Consider the following 16,506-nt stretch of genomic DNA (forward strand, 5'->3'; position numbering starts at 1 on the left):
GTGGGATAATATGCAGCAGTTAAAAAGAAAAAGAATGAAGTCAATTTATAGGTGCCAATATCAAAAGATTAGCATTTTGGTTAATTTGCACTTTTGAGTTGAGGTGCATAAAAATTCCTACTTAGAGTTACTTTGGCTTAAAATATCTAATTTATTAGTGCCAAAAAATTGCTACACTCTTGCTAATAGTGATAAATTTTTGCTTATAGCAGATGGAACCTGGAATAGAACACCTGTGAATACCCAGAACGTTTTAGAGTTTAATTCAATATAGTTTCTCAAAAACTGCTTCATTAAGGCAAACATGGTAATGTATGTCTGTAGTCTCAGCTACTTGGAAAGTTTAGGCAGGAGGATCACAAGTTCAAGGACAGCCTAGGCAACTTAGTGAGACCCAGTCTCAAAAAACTTCAAACAATAAGTAAATAAGGTTGGGGGTATAGCTCAGAGGTAAAGTGCTCCTGAGTTCAGTTCCTGGTACCGAAAAAATACTGTCTAGTTAATTAGTTGATTAATGAATGAAACAGGCCAGCAGTGCCAGGATTCCTGCCAGCTCCAGTTCTTCACTCCAAGGCTTGTCTCAGAGCTGTCGGCTGATAAGCACAGCGCGCAAGCCTGAGGCGCGCTCAGAACTCCTGCAAATTCCAGGAAAGCTCTCCACTGGCCTTCTCGGATGGCATTCTTCACTAGTGAGTCAAGATTTGCTCCAAAAAGGTCCCAAAAGTCGATTTTAGTGTGTTTGTAGGAGGAAGGGTGGAGGCGAAGGGGAGAGGGGAGAGCGGTGAGCGGTCAGGCCCAAGCCCACGTGCTGGCCCACATGCAGGAAGCCTGCTCCGCTCGGACGCGACCCGGACGCATCTTGCTCTTGAATTTCTCGTGCGCGCTCCTGGAGACAGACGGGCCTCCAGGGAAGCGCGCCTCCGCCCGGCGCCCGGGAAGCCTTCCTCGATCGCGCTTCGCGGGAAGTTAAGTCTCCACTTTAAAAGTCACTGGAGCAGAGGGGTGCATTTGCGGATTAGATTCCTAGGCCCGGCACAGATGAGCTGCCGTCGTAACCAGCTCGATGTCCTCTCCTGACATTCTGGAGGCCACAAGTGTGAGGCGCCAGCCAGGGCCCCTGGATCCTCCTGGGGCTCTGGGGGCACCTGCCCTCTGCCAGGCCGGCAGAGCCTCTGCCTTCGCTCCACATGATCCCTTTGCCCCTCTCCTCTCCTGTCTGTCTCCTCCTCTTAAAAGGACAGCTGTCATTAGGTTAGGGCCCATGCAGAGAATCCAGAGGATTCATACCGGGCTCCTTAACCTAAGCACAGCAGTGACGCCTCTGGGGACACTTCCCAAGGCTCCCGTGGAGGCCTGAGGCCCTGGAGACCACCAGAGCCTGGACTTGTACCTGCACCGGGTCGTTCCCATAAACACACCTATAAAAACACGAGGTGCAACCTGTACATTAGGCGCAGTAAGTGATCAACAACGGTAACTAACCGTAGAATGAGTGTAGCATCCACTATGATAAAGGCGATGTGGTCTCTCTCTCCCTCTTTCTCAGAATCCTACTGTATTATAATCCCCCATGAACCGGAGTAACTGAAACCAGATACAGGGTGATTACTGTACATCCACCAAGAAACGTCTCCCAGTAAGGTCACATCCAGAGGCCTCTGGGGACACGTCCTGGGGAGAGGGGTTTTAACCCTCTGTAGGTTATTTGTGAGGTTTAATTTTGGAAGAAGGCAGCTAGAACAGAAACAATCTGAGCAGAAGTAAAAGCCAAAAATAGGAGAGGTGATTTTCCCAAGCAGTTTCGGTCTGACAGATGTAAGTTGGTTCACTGTATCCACTTCAGAAGTCTGCGGCATCGTTTTTAAAATCCGACCCACGTCAGGAATGTCACTGAAATGCTCACCAGGCCCTTGCCCATCGAAGTTTCACCCAAAGACTTGGCCCTCTCTTTCCCTTTGTGCAACTTGTCGTAGGACACAAGTGGTCTCGGAAGGTCAACCCCTTGTGTAATTACCTGAAAGAGCCAAAGTCGGCAGTGGGCTGAGCTTGAGGTGCGTCTGGGAAATGTAATTGTTTCCAGGAAGCTCATCACCTGAATGGACCCTCTTGTTTAAAACAACTTAAAAACCCCATTGACAAGAATCTTAAGAGTCAATGGACTGTGGAGAAGGCAAGGCATTCCCAAGGTGGGGACTCAGTGAAGAGGGAGCTGCAGGAGACTGCAGAGCTCTGGCCACACCAGGCAGGCGTGAGGAGCAGCAGCCCTCCAGACACCTCCGGGAGCCTGGCGGGAGCACTCCCCCCACAGGAGGACTCAGGTGGGTTAAGATGCCTCTGTCAGATTTTAAGTCACTTTTAGTTTTATTAACGTGTCCATCTTAATGGGTCAGTGTGGTGTTTCCATACCTGTGTGCAGCAAGGACTAATCAGATCCAGCCTGCTTCATCCCCCACACCCTTCCCTGCCTCCACTGATGGCTATTCTGCATTCTGATTCACTTTTCTTGATGTCCACATGAGAGAGAGAACGTGTGATACTTGTCTTCTGTGTCCAGCTTAGCTTACTTAATCATGCCCTCCAATTCTGTATGTTGTACAAATGACAGGATTGCATTCTTTTTTATGGCTGAGTAATACTCCATTTTGTACCCACACCAGACTCCCCTTGTCCATCCATCTGCTGATGGGCACCTAGGCTGATTCCATGTCTTGGCTATCGTGGACAGGGCTGCAATAAACTCGGGCGTGCAGGTGCTGCTCTGGTGTGCTGATTTCCCTTCTTTGGGATTTCTGCCCAGAGGTGGGTTGCTGGATCATGTGATAGATCCACTGTCACTCTTCTGAGGACTCAGCATGCTGATCTCCACATGGCTGTGCTGATTTGTACTCCCACCAACAGTGGATAAGAATTCCTTTCTCCCCTAACTTGCCAGCATTTATCATCTTATTAATAAAGGGCATTCTAACTGGGCGAGAGGTCTCTTGTAATTCTGATCTGCATTTTCCTGATGTTGAGCATTTTTTCATAAATTCATTGATCATTTGTATTTCTCCCCTTGAGATCAGTCTATTTAGATCATTTGCCTTTTTTTCTTCTTTTTTTCGTCGTGCCAGCAATGGCACCCATGGCCTGGTGCTGCTGGGCAAGGGCTTTACCCCAGAGCCACATCCCCAGCCTGTGTGCCCACTTTTTAAACTGGATTCCTTTCTGTTGTTGTTTCTCGAGTTCCTTGTACATTGTGGGGTTGACCCTCTGCCGGACGTAGCCGTCCCTCCAGCAGACTGTCCCTCACTCTGCTGACGGTGCCTTGGCCACATGGAAGCTCTGGAGCTCAATGCCACCCCGTGGTCTGGGTTTGCTCCCACTCCCTGTGCTTGTGGAGTCCTAGCCAGAAGATGCTGCCCATGCCCGCGCCTGGCAGAGCTTGCCCCGTGTCCTTCAGGGGGTCTTGAGTTTGGGCTCTTAGGTTCCATCTCCAATCCACACTGAGTTGATTTTTGTGTGGAGTGAGAGGTAGGGGTGGTCTCCAGCTTCTGCACAGGGCAGAATAACCATAAGAAAAAACAACAAAGAATCTAAAAGAAAATAAAGAAAAAGACAAAAAATATTTTAAAAAATAAATAAAGGAAAACAAACCAGCAAGCCATAGACTGGGAGAAAATATTTGCAAAATGCCTATCAAGAAAGAACTTACATCCACATATACAAAGAATTCCTTCAACTCAAAAAAAGAAAAGCAACTCGTTTTTAAAAAGGCAGCAAAGAATTTAAACAGAACTTTCATCAAAAAAGATACTCAAATGGCCCATGAGGACACGAGTTTCCAACATCATCCGTCTTCAGAGAAACGCAAACTAGAGCCAAAAATGCGCAGGGAACGAAAGCGTTCAAAGTGACTCCCGTTTTCCCACTTCAGGTCAAGATGCAGGAGCAGGACCACGTCCACCCTCCTCCCTGAAATGACCCCCCACCATCCCGGGGGACAAAATGTGCGAAAGGACGCTCCAGGCAAATCAGACTGCGGGAAGGGCGAAGCCTAAGGACGGGGAGGGAGGGAGGGAGGTGAGCCAGTGGCGCCCAGCGCCAGGCCTGGGGCTCCAGGGTGTGGAGCAGGGCGCCAGCTCCCCAGAACCTCCCCCAGCTGAGGACACAGCAGGGTCTGCAGAGGGGGGGCCTGAGAGCTCTCCAGACACCCGAGTGCAGCACGGAGAGAACTGGGCTCTGCGGAGGGTCCCTGTCAGTCAGCTGAGGGTCGCCTGAGGCCGGAGAGAGGACACAACTGTCAGAGGTCACCTGGCGCCAAGCAGTCCAAGTCCACGAGCCCCAGCCCTGGGGGAACCAGCCCCATGAAGGCGAAGCAGGAGATCAAGCTCTGTGTCCCCACACTGAGACACGTCCTCGGAAGTGAACTAACTCGCGGGACACCGAGCACACGAGCCCAGCATGCACCACGCTGCCAGCCTGTGGCCCAGTGCACCCAGGAAAAGTCATCTCATGAAGGTATGCCGGAGCCTTCATGACTCACCGCTGCCCACTGCTGCCCACCGCTGCCCAAGACTCCCTCACTCCACTCCCAGCCCCAGGACTTCTGCCTGCCATTCCTGTCAGTACTGCTGTGCGGGAATCGGGCAAGAAGTGGCAAAGGCAGGCGGCCCTCGAGTGGGAGAAACAACTTCACGTTAGGCCACGGCCAGCAGAGATCAGCACTCCGGGTCTGAGCGTCCCTCACCACACTTATAGGCTGTCTAGTGTCATGAATTTTATGGTCTAAAATGATACATGGTGTGCACAAGGTTTTAAAAAAAGAAAAAAGAAAAATGATATATGATTGTGTTTGAGAGTTTTCAAGAAGGAAGGGAGCTTACGGAAAGAAGAGTGGGATAAGGTGACTGGCCCTCTTTGAAGGCCTTCAGTTGGCCTTGGGCCTGGGCCTTCACAGGGGCATTTACACTTCAAAGGAAAGTGGTTAGCTCCTAGTGAAAATGAAAAGATACGGGCAAAGTCCAAGTACAACGCCACACACCAGAATCTCTCACGAGAGATTTACTGTCAGTAGCACACGGGTCAACAGATGAGGCTGTCCCTGGGAGAGCAGCAGCGTGTGGGTTCTCACAGAGCAGGTTTATATCCATGCTTAGGGGTTGCATCAGCGGCTAGGGTGGGGTTGACCTTGTAGTAGTAGTCATGTTTTACGGGAAGCTAAGCAGCATTGCCTCAGAATCAAAACTTAGGAACCCCACAGGTAAAATGGCTCCCAACCTAAAATGGCGGAACCAATGTCAATAGTCCTCCCTTTCTGTTTTCATAAATACCGGGGATGGGACTTTCTTCTGTAGCGTCTTCCTACTGGTTAGGGGCAAAGAATCTCACTCCTGTATAAAGGGGATTAGGGAGGGCTTTAGGTGGGAGGAGAGTTCTTGGAGCCGGTCTCGGTTTTGGGTGTCAGGGGCTGATAGTCTTGAAGGAGAAGCGGTTGATTGACAGATTGGTTGGTGAACTTGTGTGTCTCCGCCAGCTCCAGAATGTGTGTATCTGATCTTGCAGGAAGTTCTGTAGGCAATTTAGCAGGCATGGTCCTGTTTAGGAAGATCTGTAGGCCTTAAACTGACCAAAAATTTCTGACTCTGGCAGTTTCTTTCGATGGTTATCAGATACTCCTGTCTAAGAATCTCTTTTATGGCCTCCAGTCTCACTTATTCTTGGGGCTAATACAAGTGTTTATCTTAAGTTACACTTAACTATTGTTTCTTCTTTTAAATGCTTAGGAATGGCTATGTTTTGGTTTTAACTGTTTTGTTAGGTGTTCAAGATCAAACTGGTCAAATTGACCTGTTCCTGTCTGTTGTTGAGTCAGCTAACTTCCCAAAGGGGTCACTAATGGAGAACGTAAGAGCAAGTTCTTAGCTCCTTTAGTGCCATCTGCTAGGTAGGGTCTCGTGATGAGGTGGCTTCTCTTGGAAGCATCAGGGATGTCTCCCTTTTCCAACCCTCCTCTTTGCAGCAGGTACACTGATTGGCTTTCTGTTCTCCAGTGGACTCTTTATTCTCCCTGATCAGGAGATCATGTGACCTAGAGTTGCAAAGCTCCTCAGAGAAGTTTTCCCATTCCCTGGGTTCAGGCTGACTCAGAAGGCAAGAGCCAAATACTGGTTTTATTGGCCCTTTTGTGTTAATCTTGATCTTAAACTTGATCTTAAACATCTAGCAAGCCAGCCTCACCAGTCTTAATGTAAGAGTACTACTGGGCTTTAACTTTAATGTCTATAAACTTACAGTCATTTACCCTTTTATTTAACTGGGGTCTATATTAATACTGGAAGCTACAATTTTATACTATCTGTCCTCTAGGTGATGGCTTATTATCTCAAGTTAACCTAGGTTGTATGTTCTAGAAGCAGTACCTCTGCAAAACATTAACAGGTAACAGTTTTACAAAATGAAATTAGCAAGAGTAAAAATATATTCAGCTTACATAATAGATATCCTGAATTTTGACTGAGTTACACATTATATCCCCTATTTGAGATTTCAACAAAGACAAATCTTTTGAGTACAACTTTAAATGAGCAGGAGCCTGGTCTCCTGTGGAATCATTCTGACATGCAGTGTGGGAGGCAGAACCTTATCTCAGGTGAGGTGGGGTCTTCACAAATCTTAGGTAAAGTGTTCTAGTTCTGAAGCTGGTCTTTGCCTCTTTCTTAAACTTTTACAAAGTTTACGTATATTGTTTCCTGAGTCTATATGTACATTAGTTAACACAAATAACATTACATCTAAAACATGAATCAGAGAAAGGCTGAGAGAGCTTTTAACTTTCCTTTTTTTTTTTTTTTTTTTTTTTTTTTTTTTTTTTGCGGTGCTGGGGATCGAACCCAGAGCCTGCAAGGCAAGCACTCTACCAACTGAGCTATCTCCCCAGCCCTTAACTTTCCTTTTGTGTTGAAAAGTGGCAAAATGCTCTCATGTTTCATGATATTAACCTTTCAACAGATCAGAATCTCATTATCTTTTAGAAATACATTTACATTTTTATCCCAGTATAAAAGATAACATAAGATTCAGATCTAGTTATAGAACATTAAATGATATAAATAAATCCCCAATAAAATTTACTATTCTTATAAGTTTAAAACTACCAGACAAATTTAGTTTGGAGAATAGCAGCTTGATTAATTTTCTGCTTTAAAGACTTGTATACCTGGAAGATATGAAAACATTTAATATATAAAGAAGAGTAATAGCACAATTATCTTGATGTTTTTATATTAAACAAATTTGGCTTTAAAAGAAAACTCTGTAACCTAGTACAATACTCATGGCGGTTAAATAACAGTTGTTATTTAACCATAATTGTCTAAGCCCTAATTTTCAAGATTAATTGCTCTAAAGAATAAAACTTAACAGACACAGTGTTAAGAGTAAATTAGTGTTTTTAAGAAATCTTTGTCAATTTAACATATGGATTAAACATTGGTTTATATCAGTACATTAGTATTTGACCTTAAGGGAAAACCTTATATAGCTTTAACTGATTGTCTCACAAACATATAACCGACTTAGTTACATACAAACTCATTGAAATTTGCCCTTTACTTACATATACTTTCTTAGCACTTACTTAGACCCTCATGTATTTCTTACCCAGAAGCATTTTCTTTTTCCTTCTACTAACTATATTTCCATACCTGGAACCTTTCATTTTCTTTCCTATAAGTTGACCCCTTTTTTGTTCACATTCTGAAACAACCCTTATAAAATTTCTGAATTTAGATGAATTACTCCATTTTAATAAGATGAAATACTTTATGCTATTTACAGTACTCTAATTGAAGCACAGTTGAAACTTTTGGAGCCCTTGTACATAGAATCCCATCATTTGTTTACCAATTTATGAAAACACAAATGATGTTCAAGTATATCACCTCATGGACTTTAAGGAGTTAAGAGTATTGGTGTGATATTTAACAGTTAGTACTTTAACATTGTAAATTAATCAGATGTCTCTAACAAACACATTTGAGTAATACCATACATGTCAAATCTACTTTACTTATTTCACTGTAAAAACCAAGATATCAAACAAGTGTATTGAACAGTATCTGCCATCTCTTTCCTGTTGAAGAAAAGACCTGGAAACAATGGATTAGACCTTTTACAGACCTTAACATTTTATTTGTTTAACCACCTAGAGAGACTTGTGAGTTAAGTAATTTTAAAGATATTTTACCTTTATTTGTTTACTCAATTTAAATTGAACCATTTTAAATCACATGAATTCAAGGTATCTGGATCCATTTTTAAATTTTAATCCATGAGGACTTGGTTAAATATCAATTATTATATCATGTACATGATATTTGTACACACATATATTGACAGACAACATAATATACACATAACACAAAATCAAAGGCCTTGTAGCTTTTTGTAGGTGAATCTCCATTGCAATGTAATAGATGTTCAAAAACTAGTTGAATAAAAATAGGACTGATCAGAAAATAAAGAATTTAAGGAGAAAAAAAAAAGAGTCCTGGAAAAATGACACAACCATTAATTATTTAGTAAAGCACCATGCAATTTATTTTTTAGTTTAGATTAGTTGGAGTTCATGCAAAAGACACTTTTTCCTTTTTTTTTTTTGAGTTTGAGACTGGTGTCCTACTGAGCCTGCAGGCTTCTTCCATTTACATTTCAATGTTAAGTCTTCACTGAGATCTGGAATGAGCTGAGAGAGATTATTGGTTCCAGCAGAAACTTGAAGCCTAGGGCATTTTAACCTTTTTTTTTTTTTTTTTTTTTTCAGTTGCTAATCAGACAGGTGTGCTTTTGAGAATGAAGCCACTATACTAAGCTCCTTATTGAGATATGCCATTGGCTATTGAGCTGGTTTGTCCATGATTGCCTATCCAGTGTTTTGGGAGACTATTTTTAGGGTTACTTTTTCTCTCAGTGACAAACAGGTTAAATCCATCCTAATTATTAAACCTGTTGATGGCATAATTCAGCTTTCTTCTTTGAGATCGTACAACCCATCAGCTAAGAAGTTAGGAGCTCTGTAATGGCCTTTTGACATTCCTCCCAGGTGGAGTCACACAAAAGGATGAGGCACATACTGGAGAACAATTATAGGTGTTTTATCTCTGAATTTTGCTAAGTCCTTAGCAAGGGTTTGTCTGAACAGGTGAGGGCTATCTCCAAATCCTTGCGGCAACACTGTCTAAGTTAATTGAGATACATTATCTTGTTCCTTAAAGGTAAACAGATATTGTAATTGAGTCTAGGGTATACAGGAAAAGGCATCTTTTAAACCTAACATAGTAAACCAAGCAGCAGCTGGAATCCCAGATAACAGTATGTAGATTAAGAACCACAGGGTGGAGGGAAATTACTGCTTCATTAATTATTTTAAGGTTTTGGACTAGGCAGTTGGCTTTTGAACTCCTAAAATGGGTGAACTGCATGGGCTGTTGCAAGGCATTAAAAGTTTCAGTCAGTTGAGGTTCTGAATGATCTTTATTTAATAAGTCCTCTTTCTTGCCTTTATGCTCCCTTTCTTTCTTTTCCTCTTTATCTCTATTATAAAAAATGGAAGATGTAAGGTAGAGGAGATTACCTAGGGATTGATCAGGGTCATATGACAATTTTTGTAATTTCCTCTAAATGTTTGGGACCAAATGAATGATAAATTTACCTTTAAAAGTAGGTGGCCCTCTATGGATTCAGGATTCAGGGTGGTGTGCTTTCTTATCACCTTTCTGAATCTCTCCATGAAAACAGCAGGACTTTCCTGAAGGCCTCATATAATAGTTTCCCAGTCATCCTGTTTATCATTTGGATCCCAGTTAGGATTCTTTCTGGGAACTACCTGTGCTCTAGATGGTTACGTAATAGCATAATCTTTCTAGGTGAAGTCAAATACCTGGCATACTTTTTGAAACATCTTAATATATTTATTTCAATCCTCCAAAAACCTCCTTAAATTTATTTTTATCTGTCTTAGGTTGGGGGGTGGGCCCCTTGATTTTCCTCCCTTAGTAGGTGATTCCTTAAGGCTTTCTCCTCTCATGGTAGAGGTTATTGGTAACATATGAAAGGCACTTTTCTTGGTCATTTGTAATTTAGCAGTATGCAGGCTAGTGGTGAACCTGGCAATACTGTTGAGAGAGAAGCTCCCATCTGAGTGAGTAGTAGTATTAGGAACATCTCCCTGTGTTTGAGCTTCGAGTCAGGGGTAAGACAGAGTGAGTCCAAATTTGTCAAAAGGCAACCCAAAGGGGCGTCCGAGGGGTGGCGGAGGTGGCTGCACCCAAGGCAAGAGAGAGCCGGGTAGGCGCAGCAGAGGCCTCCCTCTGTTCTTTTGCACCGAGTGAGAAGGCGCTGACCGCTCTGCGAGTCGTCACTGCCTCAGGACGGTGGTAGCTGGGGCTCAGGCCCGTAGGGGTTCTCGGCGCCTGGCCCCAGGGCTTTGAGCGGGAAGAGTGGCCGAGACCCGTAGAGAGGGTCGGTTAGCAGGGTGAGGCCCTCTGGACCCACGGACTCTGCGACGGTGGGGATCAGCCGTGGCCCTGGCAGCCGTGGCTCCTGGCCAAGCAAGGACGCAGGGGAGTGCTGGACCTTTCGCAGTCACCTAACAGGACCCACGGGCCGATCGGTCCGGCGAAGGCAGGGGAGCTTACCCAAATCAGCCGGTGGTGGGTGAGGAGTCGCGCTTAACCGGAAGGCGACTCACGGGAGGGCGGCCTTAGACGAGGTAGGACCCCAGGGCAGCTCAGTCCCCGGAGGGAGAGCGAGCCATGCGAGAGCCCATCCGAGTCACGGCACCGAGGGAAGGACCCGCGGGAAGCCCGGAGTCCGACACCACGCCACACGCCAGTCTCACACACGGGCAGACGACAAGGCTGTCCCCGAGCGCAGCAGTGCGGTCCTCGCGGGGCAGTTCACAGCCTGCAGTAGGAAATTCTGCGCATGCTTAGGGGCTGCGTCCAGGGCCGGGCGGGGCCGACCTCTGCGTCTCGCGGGAAGCTCAGCGCATCGCCGCAGGGTGGAAACTTAGGAGCTCCCGACCTGACGTGGCGGGTCTGAGGCCAACAGAAGGTCCTCAGGAGTGAATGGTGCTGATCAGGCTCCCTGAAAACCAGCCGGCCGGACGGAGGGGAGGACCCCTCTCCCTTTCCCAGTGCGTCTTCGGGGACGGGTCCTCGGTGTGTTTTGTGGCCCGGGTTGTACGACACTGCCGGTCTCCTTCCTTCAGGACGTGGCCTCTGCTTCTCAAGGAGGCAGCCAGCCTTCTCACGGCCCGGCCTGGCGGATGGGTGGGAGGCACCCTGGGTGACAGGGGTGTTTCCTCTCCCGCCCCCTCCTCGCCTCCCAGAGCGAGGCTTTGCGCAGAGTGGAAGGCGTTTCCCTGGGGTCGGCGCCTCCACACGGGAAGGGTGCGTGGTGGAGATTGCTGGTCCCCCGCAGGCACGGGGCAGCGCTTGGAGCAAGCCGGCCGGACCCAGTCCCTGCAGTTCCGTCAGAGGTAAGGCCACTTCTTTTTCCTCCTCACAGGCCCACCCTTGGGAGGGCTCAGGAGAGTGTCACAGAACACCCACAGGGGCACATGCCTGCGTGCCTGGGACAGGACAGCAAGGCAGGGAGGACGAAGCGTCCGCTCAGCAGACACTAGCAGCACCCTCCACCTGCTCTGCTCCTGCTTCCGCGTTCCTGGGCCAGTGGGCTAGTTCCCCGAACACTAGAGGGCTTCCAGACGCCCCGTGGAATTCTCGCCTTGAGTCTGCTAGGATCCTTCCCAGGTAGTCTTCACCGAACTTGAGGACCTGCTGCTGAAGCAAGGCTGGGACTCTCCTCAGTGGTTGGACAGCAGCCTTGCTACCCAGTCCTGCCCACGCCTGGAGAGCCGCCTGGCGTCTAACCACGGCGCTTTCTGCTCGCCTGCCTTCTGCACCCCGCACCCCCCCCCCCCCCCCCCCCAAGCAAACAGGGATGGCTGGCATTGGCCTAGTGTCCCCGCCCTCCCCAACGCCCAGGGCTCCGGTCTTCTCCACGTGCCCATGACCAGGCGCTGCTGCACCCCAGGAGCTCCAGCTGCAGTGGACGTCCCTCTTACCTGACAGCATGTGAGGTGGCTGTCAATGACCACGCCTTACCCTCAGGGATGGACAGGCCTGCATCTGGGCACAGCGCCCCCATCACAGGGCTGGAACCCACAGGACTGGATGCAGAGAGATAAAGAAGTGGGTACTTGGCTCTGAATAGCCTCCTCCCTTTACTGCCATAGGAGCCTCACCTCTTGACACCTCAGTGTCCCTCTGAGCCGGGAAACACAAGGTCTGCGTAGGCCATGGGTTCATGTGAGGCTGTGGCTGTCAAGTCTCTGCCCTCCGGGTCCACGGCGGTCAGTGTGGCTCTCCAAGGCAGCCTCCGTCACGCAGAGCCTGGTCTTCAGTTTCCTCAGCAGCTCTGTGTCTAAGCACCTGCGAGCTGCTCTCTGTCCCGCCCCGCAAGGGGCTTCACAGAGGGGCCTTCCCGCCGCTCAGCTCTGCGGCTACGTGCTGGGGCCATGGTGGGTGCGCCCTGAGCGCCCACAGCCCCTCGCGGGCCTTGAGACTGTGCTCCACGTGGCTTGCAGCCAGCAGGGACCTACAGCATTGGCCATCACACTGTGCCTCCTCCCACATCAGCCCAGGTGGCCACACGGCTGGGGTGACCTGTCCGAAGGCAGCTTCTAAAGACAAAGAAGGCTGCTTACAGAAATGGATCAGAAATTGCATTTCCTGCTGTCTCCCAGCATCCATGACTGCACAAGTTCAGGAATGCCATGTCTTCGAAGGTTTGTCTTAATGTCTTTCAACTTTCCTGTCGGGCACAGTGGTGCATGCCTGTAATCCAGCGACCCAGGAGGCCGAGGCAGGAGGATGGCAGGTTCAAGGCCAGCCTCAGCAACCTAGTGAGGCCCAAAGAACTTAGTGAGACCCTGTCTCAAAATTAAAAAAAAAAAAAAACATGCTGGGGATGTGGCTCATTGGTAAAGCACTCCTGGCTAAATCTCTAGTACCCTCCCCACCTACCCCCCCCCAAAAAAGCATTTCAATAATTAAATATTTACTTTTGCAAATGGAAGCTCAACTTTTTAAATCAAGGAATGACGATGACAGTAAACAGAGGACCCAGCATGAACAGGCTTTGACGTGTCTTCCTGACACGTCGGATGCCAGGGCACGCAAGGAAAAATAGCAAAGCAAACAGAGTTCTTCAAATTTTACAGAGTCCCGGATGCTTCTCGTGTCTGCCAAGAACTCACTGCCCTGCACAGCCGCAGTAGGGCAGCCTCTGGCTCCAATTGTTGGCTCCATTTTCTGCGGATCTACACGAATTTTTGAAATTGATTTTCGCCTCAGACCCCCATCCGTAGGACTGCATGGCCCGACCTTCACAACGAGGACGGAGGTTGGCTCTTTCATTCCAGTGACCCTCATCCCTAAGATGCTTCCCTCACTTCAAGGAATTGGGTGTCTGTGAGCTTCTGAATCAGGTTATTGGACACGAAGGCAAAACGATTCTCTTAAAGCTCCATGAACTTTGAAGTACCTGCACAGGCATCGTAACAAGAAAGACTTGTAGGGACCTGGTGTCCCCTCAGCCCCTTGCTGCTGGGCCACAGTGCAGAACCGGTCCTTGTGGCCATCCTCCTGAGACCAGCGCTGAGGCCAGAGATGGCTGGAACACTGCTCCACCCCAGCCTGACCCCTGGGGCGGCCTCTGCTCCGGCTTGGGTCTTACCTTTTCTGAACTTCATGAAAGACAAAAGTGACTTGACCCACCCTTTTTTCTTTGTCAGATTTGACATTAAACAGCCATTTAAAAATTGTAGCCACTCTTAGTTTCAGACTCTCTGATTATACTGTGTTTCAAAAATGCAGAGAAGTGAGAGAATACAGTACTAATCTCCCACCTACCCATCACCCAGCCACCGTCTGTCCGCCCCCAGCCCACCCTGGTCCCACCGTGCCCCTCCCCCCATGTGACTTAAGGCAAAATCCAGACCTCAAGTCATCACGCACCTTTATATGTGAATCTCTGAAAGGAACGACCTTTCCACAGCAAGACCAGAAGCTGACCTCGCATCTGGAGCACCCTGACTGTCCTCAAACGTCCAGGGTGTGCGTTTCCTGCCTCCTCAGACTGCCACCACTTCTCCTTCAGCTGATTAGTGGAACTCAGGGGTTCCCCTGCCTGGATTCTGCAGAGCTCACCCATGTGTGAGGAGATGCCCGGGCCCTCCGCCCCCCACTTCCTTCAGGTGACCCCAGAGGCCTGCCTGGACTCGGGTCCCATGTGCTGCCCTGGAGTGCTGCCTAGGTAATGTTCTTTCTTCTCTGAGGACGCCCACGACCTCAGGGTCCCTCTTGTGACATCGACAACCCTGTGTTCCATGCCGTGAGTTGCTCTTTCAGTGGGATCTTGCAAAGTGTCAAGACCCTCTTGCTCTTTTTTCACTTGGTAACTATAACCCTTGTAAGAGAAGTGTCCCTTTAAGTGGAGCTTGGTGACCCAGTCGTACCATTTGAGAAGGAAAGGAAGGACAGGATTTTGTTCTACAATGAGTTGGTGCCATCATGAAGTCATCGAGTTAAACATTTGATGAGCTCGAATACACTCTGGCTGTTATTTCTGTTAATGCTCAAGTCATCTTGTCCCATGTTGGCCAGTGAGAAGCACTTTATTTTTTTTTTAATTAACAAAAATCGTATAATTTAGGGGCTGGGGATGTAGCTCAGTGACTGAGTGCTTTCCTGGCATGAGCGAGGCCCTAGGTTCTTTCCCAGTATGGCAAAAATTTCAAAGTAGAGATTCAGGGTGCGACGGGAGGGTATAGCTTTCATGCACCGTGCAGACTGGCGGTTCACACACACATTGCCTAACTTATTGCATTTTTTCATGGTGAGAACACTTGAAATTTACTCCCGAGCATTTGTCTACCAGCTCTCACCTGCTGTCACCAAGCCATGCTGTAGTTCACTGGGTGACTGACTCCGTTAGTCCCACTGAAATGTGGTCTCCTGGGACCACTCTCCGGGCCTGCTGCCCCAGCCCCTGGCAACGGCACTCTGCTCCCACCTCCTGTGGGCTCAAGGATCTTAGATTCCACCGGGCACAGTCTGGACGCTGGACCGCTCCAACACAGGTGCTGAAACTGTCCCCAGTGCCAAAGTACCGGGCAGGGCCGTGGGCAGGCCAAGGTCGGGAGGGCTCTGCCGCACAGTGGGCCTGGCGCCTGGGGAGGCTGGAGGAGAAGGAGGCCTTGTGCTCCCCAGGGAGGGGCCGGAGCAAAGCCGCCAGGAGGCAGAGCAGGCCTCCCAACGCGGCCCTGACTGGGCCTCCCAGCCCCCAGGATGGCGGGGAGCGCAGTTCTGTTGCCTCTGTCACCCCGTCTGACGTGCCACTGCAGCACACCTTGGCCTGAGATGCGCACACGAGGTCGGGAGACGTGGGTCCGCCTGCGCTCCCCGGGCGCACCCACACTTCCTCTACCCCTGCTCTGTGGCGGACTCTCGGGGAACTCCACGCCTGGCCTTTGGGAATGGTGCTGAAAGGGGTGTGGGCGCAGATGTGTTAGCTCTTTGCAGAGTCCTCCCTGACAGACAGCTGTCAGCTCTTCTGGACGCGTGCAGGGGGAACTGGGCTCTATTTTTAACTGTCCAGGGTCCTCTGTGCTCTACTGGTCCACCTTCTGTCTGCTGCATCCTCGCCAGCACTAGTCACGTTTTCTCTTTTTTGCTGACAGCTGTTCTGACAGGTGAGTGACGTGTGGGGACGTTCAGGTTGGCTCCCGTCAGTGGTTTTGAAGTGGCCCTGATGGTGGGGCAGAGCCTTGCCCGAGTGTGGCAAGGTGTCCAGCTTCCCTGTGGATTCCTGCTTCAGACCTCAGATCCCTGTCTCTCCCGAAAGCTCGGCTCCTCTTGTTGGAAATGGCACCAGGGAACTGCCCTCTGAGCACCAGAGGCCAGGCCAGTCGCCAAAGGCAGCGGCTTGCTCACCCTTCTTGGTGGCTCAAGCTGCACCTGGCCCTAAAGTCACCCGGTTATTCAACAACCCAGGATCTGGTCTCTTGCTTCCTACAGTGCTGTTGCATCTGTGTCCTCTCCCAGACCAGGGCCTTGGGAGCCATGAGCTCTCTCACCGGAGTCTGGAGTTCCTGTCATGGGGCTGGGGCTGTAGCTCCGTGGCAGAGCACTTGTCTAGCATGTGTGAGGTGCTGGGCCATGGCGGTGGATGGAGAGCAGCTTCCCCTCTCCAAGGCGGGCCGCCCCCATGGCTTGGCCTCATCTGCAAGACAGAGACCAACACTACATCCCAGTACAGCCCGTTCCCAGAGAATCAGCCCACGACTGGCCACGACGGAGAGTATCAGCACCCTTCCTTCAGGGAGAGGGAAAGGACTTTTCCTCATCAGAACAGACAGTACCCCGAATGTGGATCCTCATTAACTGACTGGCACTGTCT

Source organism: Sciurus vulgaris (assembly GCF_902686455.1).
Source record: "Sciurus vulgaris genome assembly, chromosome: 7".
NCBI lineage: Eukaryota > Metazoa > Chordata > Mammalia > Rodentia > Sciuridae > Sciurus > Sciurus vulgaris.